Source organism: Coturnix japonica, chromosome 3 (assembly GCF_054131305.1).
Source record: "Coturnix japonica strain WE chromosome 3, WE-NBRP24, whole genome shotgun sequence".
Lineage (NCBI taxonomy): Eukaryota > Metazoa > Chordata > Aves > Galliformes > Phasianidae > Coturnix > Coturnix japonica.
Window position 1 is genome coordinate 56,903,484 of NC_140665.1, and position 19,553 is coordinate 56,923,036.

Genomic DNA, 19,553 nt, shown 5'->3' on the forward strand with positions numbered 1-19,553 from the left:
CCTGTCATCTCTTAAAACCCTTTCTCAGATTTTACTTTTCTTTCATTTCTGATGAAATTGAAGACATTCACTTGGCCAAGTTCTGTTTTTCTTTATTCTGCAAACACTATGCCCTTCAGAGAGCAAAAATCAGCCAGGCACGAGTGAACTACCGTAAAGGGCAAGTGAAATGGATTCATGCGGAAAAGCAGTCACTGCTAAGTCCTGTATTCTCTCCACTTACAAAAGTTTTAAAGCTTTGATATTTCAATTGCAAGCTAGTGAGGACACTGGTTTTAGCTCCAGCACCCAGACAACACACCACCTCCCTCAAGTGGTCAGTGAGATTACAATTTGATGTAATTTGTTGGGTTTGTGTTGGTGTTTTTTTTGCTTTAAAGGCTGATTTTCAGCACTGCCCAAAGGGCTTGTTGAAGAACACTTTTAAGAAACATTAATACAGCATGTTTGTATCCTTGTAACAAAATATGCATTTTGAATGCTACAAGAAGATTACACTCCCACAGAAGCAACTCCATAGCTGGCATCTCTTGGGCACCATAGACTTTTGATGAGAAGTTAACTGAAATAGCTGCCTTCTTGTGGATGGGCTCTAATAGCCATCTGCCTGCAATTACAGGCATTCAGTTGCAGTTCCTGCCACTGCAGAGACTGTGTAAACACATATGCTAATCAAAACACTGGTCCATTTGGAAAAGTAGCACTGTTAATTCTGATGGCTTGCTCAAATCCTCATTGGAATGATTACAATTTTCTTCTTTTGTTCAAAACGTTCCCCATTTAGAAACAGTACTTTTGTAATTTTCTGTCTAATATGTGCTTGTGGAACAAAGAGCTACAAGGAAGAGCTCACAGGAATTCAGAACAGAATTACATAAGTTACAAAACAGCAGTAACCGTGGTAAGATAAAAACACAGAGGAAAGAGAAAACTTCAGACTTAGGGAAGCAACCCAGGCACTGCCCATGTTTGGAATGCCAATGTTTGGAATAAAATTTTCTCATGGAACAGTGCACTACAGAAGTCTGCAGCAAAGTGTTGTACACCAAACACGTGAAGGAGGAATGCTTTTGTATTTATGCCAACAGTATCTGTCACAGCGATGGTTAAAGAAACTCCCCAGGCCCTGTATTCTGCATGTCACTGTACAACTGAGAAATTCTGTGTACAGAATTATTATGGTGCATTAGTACACCAATAATGAAACCAGAAATTCACACTGTCCTTTATCCTGTCAGAGCCCAAACACTTATTTTTAATATTTCATAAGAGCAAAGACTTACAGTGTATAAAAGGAAAGCAGTTTAGATAGAAATAGATGAGCAATGAAAATCAGGCCTGTTACCAAAAAAATGTCTTACCTTGGAGACTGACAGATGCCTAATAAGAGAAGGCCACCACACAGGGTTACAACGTGAGACAAGAAAACAGCAGTGCCAAGTCACAAAGTAAATTATTTAACGCAGGAAATGCAATCCACACATTTTGATGCTTAACTCGGTCCCCAGTAGGAGTGAAGAATAAGTGTGGCACATATAGCCAAATGCATTATAAGCACCGGTCATGCTAGAGGTAATGTTCTGTTCCAGGATGTAATCTTAGTGTTTCTTTTGCTCAATTAAACTGCATCAGGTATTTCCAACCACCTCTTTTTTTTTTTCTTTAACAAAAACCTGCTATTTAAAGCAATGCTGCTCAGCTTCCTTCTTGGCATTAATGAAGTACCAGAGGAAGCAAGATTTAAACATTTCTTTTCTTTCCAGAGCATCTAATATCCCACACTACAGCCAGAGGAAAAATGGTAATGCATCTCCTGACCAAAAAATAATAATAGTAAAAACATTTATCAAATACATTTGAACTACAAAGCTTCTTTCACAGGTTTCTCTGAAAGCTGATGAAAGGATAATGACCCTAACATATCAGAAAGAAGCATAAGAGTCTGCAAAAGGTACTTCTTTAATACAGCACCAGGGTGATTAAGCTTGGCTGTTTAAGTCCTTAAAAACACAGCAAAAGCAAACTGTATGCAGCTTGCAGGTGTTGTAATAGAAGCATGGCTAAGGACAACAAATCTTGACTTGTAAAGTTGAGAAGAGGTGCAGAGCAGTAAGATAGCTTCAAATAACTTGCAAGGTCATCATTGTTAACTTTTGATTGATCTACAGATATAACCTCCACCCAGTTGGGTGCTGTTTTCCTTTAGCCTGCAGCTCACACCTAAGAACCCTTCTTTCCCAGCATCTGAGAGGCCTTTAGAAAGAAAAGCATTTCATTGATACTGGATACAAGCCAAATCAAAACCTGTAAATAACCTCCAAATTTTAGAGCTGCTTGAAATTTGAGCTCATATCTAGATCAAAATTTGACTCTTTGAGGTCATGTTTGCACATTTCTGTTTTAAAAAAAATAAACAGCATTGTCTGACTCCCCCAGCTTTTCTACTTCAGCCTTTTGGTTCATTGTCTGACTGACTACCATATACAATCCCATTCCCCTTCCACTCCACTTCATTGTCTTTCACAGATGAAATTCAAGATTGCCTACTAATTATAACAGGACAGCTTCTCAGACAGATGACTTTCCAAATAACCTTCTCATTCCACTCATATTCAGAGAATGAAAAAGTATGCCAAAGTGTTATGTGATGACGGATAAAGGCCAACATTAGAATTTATGTTTGCGACCTGGCACGCAGATGGAAATACACTGTATGATTCAGTGGTTTTGTGCAGCCCTAATCCCTACTGAAGACTGGTGTTGCCAAGGTAAACCTGACATTTTAAATGAAACTGCTTTGCATACACTGCATGGAACCTGAGATCCCACTTTTGTACTGTGGTTTCCTTCTAAAATGTAGCTACTGCCTGACAAGGCTGAGTAAGTGTGCAGGCTGGGCTCTCCTGTGCTAACACTATTTGGTCTCCTTGAACAAATGGTAGTGGTTCACAGACCATGCAAATGGAATCAGGCAAGTTATTTGAACATATGCATTCCCAATACTGAGAAGAGGAGCAAAAATAACAACTAGGTCCCACTTTCCTTCCTCATCCAGGCAACTCCCAAGAAACAAGATCCAAATTCGGTCCCACATTTGTAATAACATCACATTTCCTGGTAAATCAATCATTAATCTACAGAATGAGAAAAGGCAATACATCTCCTCATTATACACACAGTTCAAAACAGGATTTAACACTGGGAGTGGTTTCCTCTTCCCCCTCACCACTGCTTCTTTTATGCTCCTAAAAATAAAATAGCAACAGCTTTAAAGGAAGAAGAGGGGAAAAAAAGGAATTCAAGTACTTAATATGCCTGTTATGATACCAATTCAACCCAGCAGCAAAAGCTAGACTCTCAATCCCAATCAATAAGGTCTATCCAAGAGTTTGAAGGTATTCCACTGAAGGCTGAATGACTGCAACTGAGCCTTTCTGCACCCCCATAGCAGGAGCAGCATTGGCTTCTCATCAAAATACATCAAATACAGAGGACTACACTACAAATACAGCTCATACATATCATACAAATATAGCTCATCCCCATGCTGCTCTTTCTGTAAAGGTACTCCAGCAGGCATGCAGTGAGGAAAATTATGTAGACTGAGAGCAGGTTGTCTCACCAGACTGCCCCTGATCACATTTTGACTTAGAATTAGAAATTCCCAAACACTGTGAAAGTCTGGGTATTGAAGAGCAAGAAGAAAAGTGGGGACAGGCAGCTGACACAAGCTTTTCTAACCTGCTCATCTCTTCTCTGAGAGGAAAAAAAAAAAAAGCATGTAAGCATCCCCACCTTGCCTCTTCCCCACTCCTGGCCTCTTTCTAGATCTCTTCATGAAGACAACTGGGAAGATACAAAGCCTCAGCAAACAAAGACAGCACCTCAGGCTCCAGGTCAGAGAAGTATTACTCCTCTGACCACCTTTTTGAGCACTGGCGTCCTGGCCAGCAGCTCCTCTTGTGTCTCATCTCTGCCAGAAAAAAAAAAAAAGGAGATATTCCCATTTGTATTTGAACATGTGGCTGTCTTAAAGGGACTTAGAGACTCAAAAGATCAGTTGACTTTGAAACCAGTTTGTTCCTTAGGATCCACCAAATGTCTACTACTATGATGAGAACTAACTGCAGAGGTAATCTCTTCATTTCTTCAGTCAGCTGTAAGCATAACAAGAGTATTTCTGATCATCTATGTGATCTAAAACTACAAGTGGAAGCTCTACCACCCAACCTATGTAACCTTTTAATACTGTATCACATGAAAGAAGCATTGAGAATTTCCTGCTTTTCTCCACAATGCAGAAGTGGCAGATCACTTAAAAAAGTAAGAAACATTTGAAGTAGCAGATTTTCCATCCAGTTCTCCTAAATTTTAGAGGTTAAAAAGAATAATCCTATGGATTTTCTGTAGAGATCAAACAGATGTCAAATGGGCCCTTCCTAGCCTCCTGCAGGTGCCAGAAAGTTTAGACAGCCAACTTCAGCATCCTGAATGTTTTAGTTTAGTCACTGCTTATACCACCATTCCTCCCCCAGCTTCCCCAATACATCTGTCCCTGACCAGCTGTTTGCCACTACCACATAACTGGGACAGCAGATTTCTAATTGTTCCATTAGGGTCAGTTTGGACTTTAACCACATTTCTAAGATACACCCTTTCCCATGTTGCTAGAATATTTTTTCCTAATGCAGTGGAATCTTCTACTATTTAAATAATTTTTTCCAAAGTATAACTTAAATAGGATTGGCCATAATTACATATGTTTTGGAAATTGGAACAAGACTTATGGTAGGAAATATATGTTTCTTGTTTCCATTGCTGAGTTTGAGGCCTCCAAACAATGCTCGAAAGCTTTGAAAACTTTTATTCTGATTTCCCTGATCACATTTATTGTTTTTTGTTTTTGTTTTTTAAATTAATGGCTAAACTGCAGCAGTTTACAAGTCAACAAATCCAACACATTTTCCTCACTATAGAACAGCGCATTGCATTGCAGGCATAATGGTACTTCAAGCAGAAGTTCAGATGAAAAATGAGATGTGGTGCAACCCCAAACGAAGAGAAGAAGCAGGTACTGAAGGATGGATCAAAAACAAAACAAAAAACCAAAAAAACAAGGAAGCTCAGGGGTATAGAAGCATATTCACATGCATCTCTCTAATTACCAGCAGATCATTGCATCTTCAGAATGCCCCACATTGGAAGGTCAGAAAAACTAAAACCAGCTTTATAATATTATTAGCTATAATAAGGATATCTGGATGTAAAGATTAATAACTGAATCAGGACACTCTCCATTACTCTCTAAACATTTTTGCAAAGGCAGCAGAAATTAAAATGCATTGTAATATAGGAGGGTGATTTGGCATGGCTAAGATGTGTATAACTTTCTAAACACTGCGACAGAAGATGTTAAAAAGTACGCCAGTACATTAACACTTCTTTCATCTAAATAGTGAGATGGTAACCACAGAAACATATCATATGTCAAAATATTTAGTCTTTTTTCACTGGTATAATAACATAGAACATTCAGTTTTGCATAACATGCAATTTTTCTCTCCAAGAAGACAAAAACTTTCTAAGGAAGCTCTGCCAGCAATCAGACAAGAAGTGTAACCAAAGAACTGGAAATCAGAAATCACAAAAAACACACGCCTGTTCCTGCGAGGGTGCTAGTATACAGAACCAGGTCTCCTAATGATGTTCTTCCTCCTTTTAAATCAAAAACCATTCTTGCACGGATTCCTCAAGGACACAAAAATCGACAGCTGCTCCCAGTGACTAGAGCACAGCATAATATCCTGAGCAATGCTGTTGGTGATCAAGGCAGCATACATTCTTCTAAATGTTACCTACAGGCACTAGTAGGTTTGCACAAATACTTTTCTAAACCTTCTTCCACTATTTAACCCAGATTAATTTACTTTTCCAATACAAATATTCTTTGGATGTTCCCATTTTTATTCACTTTTTGTCCTTAAGCACATGTTCAGTAGAGACAGACAGATGAAGCACTGTTGTAGAGACATTTTAGTGCATGAATGTTACCTAAACACTGCAGAAATCTCTAGGAAAGACACGTAGATTTAAAGACAGACAGAATTACTGTTGGTTTCTATATTTTGGATAGAAAAGGATTAAAGCAGAAAGCAAAAGGGACCGATCAGCCTAACAGGGATTAAGCCCACTCACTCCCTAAAACTGCTCTAACCACTAGATTATAGAGTATACCGGGCAAAAGTATTCCTTATTCTTCCTCTTGAAACTGAGCCACAGTGCAGCCAAGCATACAGGAGCTATGGAAATGGACAGAGTAAAGGCAACAAAGAATGGAACTTTAAGCTAGTGCTTAGGGCACACACTGTGGAAGTGTTGAAAGGCCTAGACCCTTTTCCCAAATCTTCTCAGGGTTTTCTTTAATTCACAACCAACACAATGACAAAGTAAAGTGACATGCATGTTTGTACCAAGAAGGTTCTAATCCCCAGCCTGTTCCCTCCCACTCGAGCATCTAGCTAATCACAAGAGGTCAATATATCTCCTTCTGTTTCATCCTCAGGTTCACACAGTATTTCCAAGGGCCTTCTACAGTCTTGTGAGAAGAGGTTAACAGTTAAATTAGATGAGCTTTTTGACCATAAGAGATAGCATTGCTCACACTACTAGCAACGATCAGGATGAGGAGACTAAACAAATGAAGAACACATATAATGCCAATTTGTGCATACGCGTAGGTGTGGCTGGAGTATCTTCAAGTTTAGTTATCTTTCAGGTAATATCAGAAGTTACAACATGCATGCACAGATACCACATAGGGATCCAGTCAGATTCCCATGTGCTTTTAGATTCTACTGATGCAAACCAGATGTTGGTGAGATCTGAATTTCTGAGTCTGCTTCACTGCTTGGAGTATGATTTTCGAATAAACACAAGAGACGCCTTTTCTCGCTGCTCTCACAACTCTTTCTCAGACAACTTACCTCAGCTTAACAGGTTATTGTCTAGTGGGAAATGTCAATTACATAGTATCATTCAAAAAATTTGGAGGGAGGAAAGAAATTCACTATGAAGTTTTCCAGGCAAAACTGCATTTTACCCATCACTTGATCTAATACAGTGGTTTGCTAGTGTCAACTATAGATCTATCAGTATGTTTAAGCACAGAGACAAATCTCATACACCCAAGATAGTAAGACAAGCATAAATTTAACACACAGCTCACTGAAAATTGATTCGGCATTTTTGTTCAAGAAAAACATCATCCTCCTCTCCCTCCATGAAGCATGAAGAGCAGATGCTTGTGGAAATAACTGGTTTCAGAGAGAGCGTGTTTGGTTAAATGAGATGAACACCTACCCCATTCTTCTTGTGTAAGTTAGTACATAACAAAAATCCAGAATCCCATCACCATCTAGAGCAACTCCATATAGTTTCACAGCTAGCATAAAGCGCCAGCACAAATGTAGCACTACAGACCTTACAGTGACATTCAGGAAGCAGCTGATTTTGAAAAGGAAGTCCCAAAACTGTAATATGCTGCCTTGCTTCCATGTGACAAAGCAATCTCCAAAAGCCCATTAGGTCTCAAGAGCCAACAAGGAGAAGGAAACATGGCCCTGGCCCTATGATACTGTTCAGTAAGAACAAAGTTTCCTTATGGCCTATCCCATCTGACTCTCTACTACTGAGAGGCATGAATGAATGCAAATCTCTACCTACAGCTGCACAATGTTTCCCGCTACTCCTTATATATCAAGGTCTCAAGAGTAATGGGAGGAGTGAGGACTAAAACCTTTCCAGTAACTGAAGGGGCCTACAGGAAAGCTGAGGAGGGACACTGTATAAGGGCACATAGGAATAGGACAAGGGAAAATGGCTTTAAACTGGAAAAGGGTAGATTTAGACTGAATATTAGGAAGAAACTCTTTACTGTGAGGGTGGTAAGACACTGGAGTGGGCTGCCCAGTGAAGTCATGAATGCCCACTTCCTAGAGGTGTTCACGGCTAGGCTGAATGGGGCTTTGAATAACTGGCTTTAGTGGGTACTGTCCCTGCCTATAGCAATGAGGTTAGAACTAAATGGTCTTAAAGGTCTCTTTGAATCCAAAACATTCTATGATTCTATGACTTCTCCCATATCAAACACTCCCACTTCAGAGTAGCTGCCCCAAATGTGCCATGCTTCTCACATGTCCACAGCCTGTGGCTATGGCAGGAAAAGCCTCCTTCTTTCCTGAAGGAAAAACTTCCTCAAACACAGAAATTGTGGGAAGAAGCAGCAGACCAGACTACATGGAATGGCAAAGGCTCTGACCAAAATAGCCTAAATCGCACTTATAAAATGGACAAAAATAGCAAAAAATACAGTTATAGAATGAACTTAATTTCCGGGAAAAAAAACATATGGTCAACCTACAGCAGACTTTTCATCTAGGAGACAAAGTATCCTTTTTGCACTTCACACATATTACTGAGAATGTCTGCCACTCTGAAATGCATCTACAATGCAAATATTCTCAGATGTTTAGTGCAGCGAGCTGCAACAGCACACTGCTGCCTAGTAAACCAGAAATACATGGACTGAAGATTTGGTAGTCCTAGCTTCATTATTTTCACTTGAACTGATCAGTAGCAGCACAATATTTATGGGAATTGCAACATTCTGTGTTTCAAGGACTTCTTATCATGTTAAATTTATGTGGAGTTAGCTGTTCATGAAAAACAAATAATTTTATGATCAGTCAACCCATTTTCATAAACATCACCAAACGTTTGATTTTTTTCTTATATGAACCAACTCTTTTCACTTACTCCAAAACAGCATGGGCAATTCACGTATTCCAGAGAGAAGATTTTGAAGTAGCACAGTATAAAGCTAAATAGTTGGAGAGGTCACTTTCAAACTATAAAAGCATGCAGCAAGGCAGATCTACAGACTGGCTTTAAGGCCACTCAGAACTCTATTATAAGTGGATGTGAAAGAGATGATGTTTGCAGTGCTGCAGATGTTTAATGCATTCAGAGGGTAAATAACAGGAAAATCAGTCTACTGGGTGTGATGAGCCTGCAGGGATGCATACACATGTGCAAGAAACACTCTTCTTTTAATAGGAAGAGAGAAGAGGAATCCTGAAACTCTCTATTTTCGTGACTTGGGGTCACAATCTGGAAGAGATTGAGAACCACTGCGTTAGAGAGTCTCAAACACTAATCAATCCAACAGCTTTCTCAAGTGGTAGAAATGAAAACCCATCTACACTGCCCATACACTGATCATTGATAGTTCGAGCAGGCTAAATGATCAGCCAGGCATTAAAATAATACACAAAATGATTAACTCCAGCTACAGATGTTGAACAAACACCTATGCATCTCTTAAAAAATATATATATCCTTCTTGTATCAATATTGCAAAGGCTTTGCTAGACAAGCTTGGTTGTCCTGGTCTCCATGTGTCTGACAGCCTGGTACTGCCAACTACATTCCCATTTATTAGCTGGAGGTTGAGAAGTCTACTGAATTCCTCTCAGCAATAAAGCATGTAAGGAGCGATACTGTCTTCTGCTTCTGGCATTACTCCCTTTATTTCTGAGGCAGTGCTTAAGTGCTTTGCTGGATCAAACCAAGCAACTCAGCACCACCCAGTATCTGGCACTGCAACCCAAGCTGTAAATCCAGTGCTCCGTATAACAGTGCATTTAGGGTAAAAAAACCTGCTGAGCATTCATAGAAGCGTAAATAAGTCATAGGGGATTTAAATGAAGGTGATCAGAAGTACTACACTGGAGTCATCTTTAAAGCAAAGAATGGAAACCTTCAAATAAAATACTTGAAAAGATCTTACTCCACACAGAATTGGGGAAATAAAGAGAAAATCCTGATTTGACAAGGTCCAGGACATGCTGAAACAACCTTACACAATGAAACAAAAAAATTAGGCTAAACATCAAAAATTAATTATAAAATCAGCTGGAACAGAGAAGCACTCTCAAAGGAGCCTCAAGATCAGCAGATATGCAGGAACCAGAAAGGTAAGACGCCACAGGACATGAACACAAGGAACGGTCCCACAAATGTAAGTGACCCTTCTGTGGGTCACTCAGGCTGATGTAGTTTTCCCTACATGTTGATAGACCAAGCCTGCTTCTGTTGAAGTCAATGGGAATTTTGCCACCAACTTTGAGGGGAGTAGCAGCCCTTGGATTTGGCTGTGTACAATTTCAATTAAAAAGTCTATGAATCACATCATTCTGTTCTGTTCTTGGCAGCTGAAAGACAAAAACAGTGGGAGAGGAAAAAAAAAAAAACAACTCAAGCAAATGGAAATAATTTTTCTATTGGACTCTTTCTTAAAGGAAGATACCGAGTAACTTTTTTCCTCCTGTTCTGCTGCTAGTAACTGCTTGGCCTGATTAAAGTGCATTGCTAACATCTTGACTACTTTTCAACATCTATGAGTTTGATCCTGTGACACTTATCCAGCATGAATAAAGCATTCTTATACAGAAAAGGTTCTCTGGTTCAGGGATCATTTAAATCTTCCCTTTGCTCAATTATGACAGTTAATTTAGGTTCGGAGTAATGGCATATCCTTGTAAGCAGGGCACTGGAAAACCTCTCAAAAGTACCGCTGTGAGCTTCAGCGGTGGCATTGGAGCCAACTAATTGTTCAGGTTGGAAGCAGACCTCTGCTTGCTGCCCTCACACTTCCTCAGTGTCACCAGCACCCAGCTGGGTTGAAACAGACCCCCTCATACGCACGATTGCTTTATATGCTCTGTGTTTAGGTACATATTAAAACAAAGCCGTCCTATTAACGCAACTGGAATCACATAAAGAACATCCACATGCAATATTTCCTGAAGGAATGAGGGGACAGACAATAGTGCCAGCAGACAAAGACTGTTGTTCATAAAGCCTTTACTCATCTCCAGATTTCCTCAGTGCCCACAGACCAGTCATTAGGAAGTTGTCAACAGAAGGCAGTATGCAGCACATTGCTGATTTCATTCACACTACATTTAAGAAAGAAGGCAAACAAAAAGCAACAACACAAGTTAGTTACCCTACATCCCAAACCAGGTTATCAAGAAATTTTGGTGCTCAACTTGTACAAATTCCAGTGAGATTTAAGCACACAAAGCAGGAAGCATTTTCAAGAAGCTTCAAGACTTCAATTCCCTGTTTTGCACTGACTGCTTCAATCTCTAAGACCAGTAGACTACTTTCCTCATTCAAGCATATGCACTGCCTAGCGCTTTGGCCCCTGCAAATGCTTTGTAAACATTTTAAATATACATACTTTAGTAAAAACAGAATACACATTCTTAATGTAAACCAACATCCACTTTGAAATAAATCTCCCCTACCCCTTCAGAAACAGTAACTCACTAGTTTCAGATAAGTACCACTGAATGACTCCCAACATAGCCAGGATAATTGTCAGTTGCTTCAACCATATTGCAAAGATCATTTTCAGAATTGTTTTTCTGGATACCATTTTTCTGCCTTTCTCCCAGTAACATCTGTATTACATAGTACTGCAACATTGTCATTGCATAGTAAATTAGTAGTGTTACTAAGATAACTCTTCCTCTACTAAGAGCAAAAGCATCAGAGCCACAGCAAGTTTTAACCCAAATGAAACCCACCAACCCAAAGCTGAATCAAGAGGAAGTGAAATAAAACATGAAATGCAGCAGCAACAAACAACCTGATTTGGAAAAATATTTTTTCCTTTCATGAAGGCATCAAGTCACAAAACGTAAACAAAAACAAAAAAAATAATCATCCACTCTAAACTCTTCATCCACAAGGACATCTTCATGTGCACATGCACCATGTGCCCCCAGTAATCTTCCTATTTAATAATAATAATTAATATGTTTCCATAATACCCATAATCCTTCAATACTGCATGGAGCAGGGTTCAGAAGCTTTGCAAGCCAAGATATTTTAGTGATTTATACAGTGAAGTTCCCTTAGCTCACCTGCAGAAATTGAAGCATTTTTGCGATTACAGTTCCTTTTTCAAAAGTTTCCATTCATGTAAGGGCTTTTTATTAGAAAAAGCAGCACATTAAAGGGATCCATGTATATGTGCCTGCTACACGTATCTTTGACAGGTCTGACAGTACACCACTTGGAAGAACAAATTTGATTTTATTTGAAACAGACTGCTCGCTACATGCAACTGTTTTGACTGTAAAATGTGTTGTTTCACTATGAATAGAATATAGTAAAGGAAAATATTGATTACACACACAGAGTTTTTCCTCTAATAACATTACCACACACATTTGTTTTTATTGTAGAATGCAATAGCAGTCTGTTCATTTTCATTAGCAATGCCACATTCTAACAGCTATTAAAATCACTTCTGAGGATCAAACTAGAACAAACAAATGCATAAATAAATGAATAAATAAACTCAACAATCCACGCGAACCCTTCTCATACAGTTACATTCTATTAATTTCCTGAATCCAAACACAGTAAAGCAAGAGAGTGGCAAAGACTTTCACATCCCATTACCTGCTCCCTGAGTCACACTGTTCTTTGTTAACATAAAAGAGCTTCAAACTAATCAAGAGAATACGTATCAGAATATTCCATTTAGAATAAAAAGAAATGGCTAGCAATGTCAAGAAACTACAACTGCTAACAAAAGTGTCCACAATTTACAGACAAAACAGCAACCAGTCTGTAAATTAAAAACAAATAAAATAATTTTCCACACTGTACATAGTTATGAGAAGTACCTCTACATTTAAAATAAAATGTACAGAATGGAAGGAAGAAACTATCATCAAAAGGAGCAACCAGGGAAGAATAATTATTACAGTATACATAAAACACCAGTTAGCTGAAAAGCGTGGACTTCTTCCATCTTGGAAGGCTGTTATGCTACTAAAAGGCAGCACTAAAAGATCAGAGCATTGTTAATCAGCACGAAAGGAGAAGATCAGCCAAGAACAGCAAAAAGTAAATATATTTTTAATGGCTATTAAAAAAATCACAGGTCTTCTGGCCAAGCAGGGAGTCTGAAATGTCTGGTTACCTCACTTTAACAGGAGATGCAGAAATTGAATTTACCCTCTGGTGCTTACACCAAAGAGGCCACCTTCAGCAGCACCTGAGGTGCACAGAAGCAGAAGGTGGTTTTGTCTGCTCTCCTGACATTGACTTTAGTCAACGGCTTTGTCTGTGCATACAGGGCAGCAGTATAACTGCTGAGAAGCTGTGGCATTGAATCACTGTTAAGTCCACAAAGCCTAAATTCCACCACATTTTAATATATTAGGTAGTATTTCTCACAATATATGGAATTTCCTTCTTAATCCTTGTGCAGAAAATACCATGTCTTCAGGTTTCCAGCTGGGGAAGGGCCTTTGGATGTTCTAAGGCAGTAGAAAATGCTGGAAACATTAACTGTAGGGACATTCTCTCAGGATGTTATTTCAGCATGTTCCAGACACAGCCTCGTGGGAAGGACAAGGAAAATACTTGTTATACCACAAGAAGCTTGAATGAACTTGAGCAGAAAAGAACAGGGCCTTGTGTAAAGGTCCGCAAAGGATGAGCCCAGTCTAAAGCTGAAGCACCTTTATAAAAAAAAGACAAATATGCTCTAGGCTGGTCTCAGAACCACAGAATCATAAAATATCCTAAGCTGGAAGGGTCAAGGATAATCAAGTTCAACTCCTGGCTCCACAGGAGTACTGAAATCCAACCACTATGTCTGAGAGCATTGTCTAAATGCCCCTAGAATTCCAGCAGCTCAGGGCCATAATCATTGCACTGAGAAACCCTTTCCAGTGTCTGACCACACTCTGGTGAAGAGCATTTTCTTAAGACTGTCTGTAGTTCAGAAGATAAGAAACAAAAGATGCAGGGCATCAATGCTTCAGTGAATGCAGACCTCTCAGAACAATGACGTACCAGCCTGAGAATCAGGACACTGCGTCATCCCTTCAACAGGCCATGGAAAGTATTACCTAAACCTTGCCCTTGCAGAGGAAGATCTCACTGCTGGAGCTCTGATGTCCCCAGTGGTCTTTCAGAGCCTTCAGGCCTCCCTCCAAATGACTCTTCAAGCCAGGTTCAGACCCAAACACAATCTCCTAAAATGTTTTTGGTAAAAGGGCAGTCAAAAAGAGGTGAGACTTTCAACCCAAGCTATTGGGCATTGCTTAAACACTAAAGAGCATTGTTCTGCATATTGGGACTTTCCTCACATAATTCCTAATGCAAAATGGATCAATCTTTCACAGGAGATATTATTTATCTGAAGAAGCAGAGATAAAGGGACTTATTTCATAGAATCACAAGTTTGGAAAGAAACTACAAGATCATCTAGTCCAACCATCTGCTACCACAAGCCACTAAACCATATCTCATAGCTGTTTCATAGGAATAGTCAGAAAAATAATGAAGCACATTACACCACATGACAACTATTACTACCATAGAACTTACTGCTGCACATCTGACACCATTCACAGGACTCTGCACAGAACTGATTGCCCCCTACTCTGGGAAAACCAACAGTTGAAGAATAAAATGCTTCTAAAGCATGATGCTGCTGGTGAATCACATGTCAACAAACTATCTAACTATCTCACCCTCAAGTCATTCAATATGCAATTTCAAATCCAGCTCCAAGCACAGAATGTCAGGGACTGGAAGTGATGCTATTTATAGATCTCTCAAACTGCAAGCACAATTACTTTATTGCTTAATTTTTATCTAGTAAAATAGAAAGTAACACTCAGATTTCTATTTCTGTTACATGTCCCCAATCTTTTTACTTTTACCTACCACTATTTGTTAATGTTTCTTTGGCTCCTATTTAAACAGCCATGAAAAACTGAAAAATACACATTAATTTACCCTTCAACATGATGATTCTCCCCCACCTCCCACCCCCACACACTGAATGAAATCCTCTCTCCTAGCCTCATGCTTTCTTGGAAGGAACTACACTTTTCTTCTGTGTTTTTTGTTTTTTAAGCACCAAGACCTTTAAGTTACCTTGTATTCCTTAAACTGTGGGGAGAAAGAAAGAAGTATCCTTGTAAGCATCTTATGTTTTGTCTATGCAATCTTAAAAAAAAAATAAAAAGTATATAGTCCCGTGATCTTCTTCAGTAATAAATATTACAAGATAGTTTTACTCATGAAAATTGCTGGGAGCACTTAGGGTTTTAAAAATGAAAGAAAACACTAAATCTTAAATCTCACAAATTAAGCATGGTCAGAACTGTAGAGTGTAATCCTGCAAGTTTGAGTTCAGAAACTAGAGCTTTAATTTTCAGATTCACAGACCTTAAATTTGATGGTGCTCTTAAGATAGTCCCACCAAATACTAAAATGAATTACCTTATCTTCTACCTTTAAGTAACATAAGTCACACATCAAACTTTCTTGTCTAAAAAAAAAATAAATTAAATGAATGTAACATTATAATGTGATGGAGAGTACAACAATAATAGGAGGTTGGCAAAGCCCTAGGCTGCAGGGAATGAGGACAACCCCAAATGGAGCAGCTACAAATACAGAAACAAAGGAAGAAAAAATTGCTTACCTCCAGCAGGCCTCAGGTAAGCAAGGATCTCCAGCAAGGAACACTTATCTCCACTGCCAACCCTTAAATGAGGTCTGGGAAGAGGCAGATCTGTCTCCAACCCTTCTGGTAACTCAGGTACATTTCATGCACCTGAGCTCCCTTAGGTTGGCCCTGCCTTCTCACCAGGTGCTCAATCACTGCTTAAAGTCCTGACTTTGCATTTCCACTACATTATACCACATTCAAGACAGAAAAACTATTCTGACTCAAGGCATTTCAACAATTTTTGTTAGATGTAGCATAACCTACAAGGATGTGCTACTTTTAATGTTGCTTAAATTCACTGATTCAGCAACAGGCTACTTTTCAGATTCAGCTTTGTTTAATTCTCAGATCTAGTCCTATCCAAGCCATTTTATTCACTGAATGAGATTATAGATCTTTGGGAAGTGGCTTTTACTACCTGTTTTCTAAGGATCCATTCAGACCATGATTTTTAATAGCATCACAGGACCAGAGCTTTTACTCCCGATCGCAATCAAAACAGTAAAGAATTTTCAGAAGTGCTCAGGCATCATTCTGCCATATTCAGTTTCAATTCTGTAAACAACCTGCATGTTGCAGACAAAAGCACGTAAGTTATTGCATTAAATTCACCTAAATATGACTTCTATCACAAGAGTGCAGTGCATAATAAAAACAAATAGCTTGTCTGAGTTGAAGATGACATAGTGCAAAAATCTTACCACTTTATGGCTGCTCAGGGCCCTTTCATCCATCCCCAGCAGGATGATGGCAAAGACTTCACGTCTTCCTTCTCTCTGTGGTCACCTGCAATTTTGAAAAGCTACTGTAGGGCAGAACTTCTTTGAACAGAGACAAGTACACAAAACCTGATTATGTATGGTTGTTAAAAAATATTCGTCCAGTGAGTGGTGGGGAAGTGACAGAAAAATTAGATATTCTAACTCCTCTGGGGTTTTTGGTGTTGTTTCTTTTTAATAACAATGAGCTATAAAGGGACTAACAGCAAACATAGAAGTGCACACAACCAAGCAGAACCTAAAAACTCAAAAAGAAAACAAACTTCAGGATAATTCTGTTGAAGACAGGAGAAAATAGGAGCTCTAACCTGTCACCAATGAGAGCATTTTCTTCTCTGCTTTTTCAGTTATCCATATTTGCCATCTAAAAACCGAGACAACTTCAAAGCTTTCACTTCAGGTGAATAAGAATGGTACATTTTTTAAAAGATGGTACATCCAGTGAGAAATGTCTACAATCTTGCTGTTCCGCTGACTGAAGGACTTTTGCTCAAATTGTTCTAATTGTTTGACTCAAAAAATCATAGTCAACCTTTACAACACCATTAGTTAAGCACACAGTCAAGACTGCTTACATTAGTTCAGAACTGCATCCTCTGTTGCCTCTTGGGTATGTCTGGGCAGTAAACAATTCCCCAATCTTTTTAATAACTTGAAAGTGTTAGGATGTTTTGCTCTCCATTAATGAGATTAGCTTTGTTAGATTTATCTTAAGTTTCAAAAGATTATACTATTTTGAATTACTAAAGCAGTAAAATCAAAGTTTTTTAAAATAATAAATAAATAATGTTTGCCAGAACTGTGAAGTTACAAAGAAGTAGTCAGAAATAGTATAATAGTAATAATAATAATAATAGTAAATAGTTGAGGCAGATTATTACTGGGAAATATGGAAAATTATTTTTCCAACTGCACAATGACTTAATAAAAATATGTGTTTTACGCCATGTATTCTACCATGTCACTGCTTTTACTTGTAAAAATAATCTCCTTTTATCTCTCCAGGCTGTGGAACATCTGGTAAGCAGCTTCTATTCTGCATTCTTTGTTGCCCACTAAAACTTGAAGACTTGAGGAAAACCCATTACCCAACTTGCCCCTAAAAAATAAATATTTTAAGAGATCCACCAGAAAGTTTGATGATAATTCACTTATTTATGGACATGCTATTAACTTTATAGCTCAAGCTAGTTCTGCCTCAAATGTTCTACATGTGATGTTGGGAAACCTGTTTTTCATGGAAGAGAGATTGAAGGAAGGCTAACCCTTCTCAGAAGGAACACTTTAACATCTTTTGGGACCATGGCTCTACAGTGCAACTCAATCAAATGCAGTAAGCAGACCTGAAGACTGGATTTCTTGAAAATACTTCTAAAGCTGCTGTCTTCAGAGGGGAGTTTTCTCACAAGTATCTTCTTACTACCTCCTATTTTTTAACTCTCTCTCACTGGAAAAATCAACATCCAAATGCTAAAACTACTCCTCTCTGGTCCCTCAGGACAGTTGTCCTCTTCCTCACACCCTTGCAAGTGATGCTTCCTTTCTCTCTTCACAGCTCATATCTACACGCAACACCAAGAGAGCTGGGGATAGGGAGGACATACAGCCTTTCCTGCAGGTGAAGTTCACAGGGTCTCCTTAGGAGCTTAGTTTGATTTTGATAAAAAGGGGAGGACACTGGAGTGGAAAAATATTCCCCAGCCTGTTCAAAATCCACCCAACCAAAAGGGACTTGTAAAGACCCATACAAGGTTTTTTCTGCCTCCATAAGCTTTTAGGGCTGGGTCTGGCTCCACACCAGGGCACATTTTTAGCAGCATCCTGACAAAAGCCTATACAATGGTAGTTGTTCTGTTTGGGAAATATCTGAATTGCTAACCATAGTTCTTTTTTGGGAACCTGAATAAGATAGACCAAGTAACAGCATGGTCCTAAGGATGAAAAGCAATGGAGTTATATAATTTCTAAACAAGGCAAAAGAACACTGAAGTATGAGACTGAAAAGGTTTGCTTCAAATTAGTTTTGAAAACACATGCACAGGTCCTAAGTTGAGCTCTTATGGCTCATATGATTTGTTATACTGGAACTTCCCACCCCAGCTTTGTTTAATATTACCCAGATGTGCAGTACTGCAGAGACCCAGACATAAGGCATGCACATTTACTCCTCCACCCTAGCTCTGCAAACTGTCCAACAGGTGGGAGCACTGCAAAGCAATGTATTTTGGTTATACTAAAGGAAGACTGGGAGAGAGATGATCTGAGTCAGTTGGAATATACAAGGCAAAGGAAAGAAATTTTACCTGTTTTAACAACTAAGTGGTGAGATTTTCTGAAGGGAACCCATAATGACAAAAGGAAGGCACAACTTCCTCTCATGATCTCCCTCCATTCTGCCGCCCCTATCTTGACTGCCGCTTCCTTTCTAACTTTGAAGATGAGAAAGAAGATCCTTTGCTTGTTATTCTTGTGAAACAAAACTCTCTTTTTTCCTCCTGTCCTGAACTGTGGATGAGAAGAGAGAACAAACCCACAACATCCCTTCTCTGAAGCTCACAGGCAGTGAAAGGAGGCACTGCTGGCATGGGTTTCATTGTTTAACTTTAGGAGTACTTTTTTGTCCTTCGCTTTTAGCCTGTTTCTTTTTAAGAGAACATACTGGATAAAAGTCATTGCTTGAGGCGAAAAAGACACTGGGCTTTGAGTTTCATTTAATGTCTTGGTCTAAGCTGACTTGTGGTATAACTGTAATTGTGCCAGCTATCTGGTTAAATGTGTGGCTTGCTCCAGTTCTGGGGCTGTTTCTCCTCAGAGCAACTTGTAGCTGCACAGAAATGATACAGGTCTTAGCACATGGAGTAAACAGGGAAAACTATTATTGACAGATCACAGGTTTTAGTATGTAAAGAGTGGAGTTTATTAGTCTGTGAATGTTGTTTTCAAAAAGCTTTCCTTTGCATTATGCCTTCAGAAAGGCCTACTGAAATCCATACGTGAATAGAAACAAAAAATAGCAGAGGTTGCTGGCAAGAGAAAAACAGAAGTATCAACAGTTTATCCATAGCAAACAAGAAAAACATCAGAAAACGGGATGCAGCTAAATAAATGAAGCATTAGGTTAAATTTAGCATGCAAGAGTACCACAAACCTGACAAAAG

General features: G+C 39.0%; 1 long non-coding RNA gene across 2 annotated transcripts in view; it reads right to left on the reverse strand.

Moving 5' to 3' along the window:
* Positions 1-15,724, reverse strand: part of LOC146761420 (uncharacterized) — a 37,257-nt gene extending 21,533 nt beyond the window's left edge. For both annotated transcript variants that reach the window (XR_014944082.1, XR_014944083.1), the window contains exon 1: positions 15,590-15,724. This is a non-coding gene — a long non-coding RNA (uncharacterized LOC146761420). The remainder of the gene's footprint in view (positions 1-15,589) is intronic.
* Positions 15,725-19,553: the final 3,829 nt, after the last annotated feature.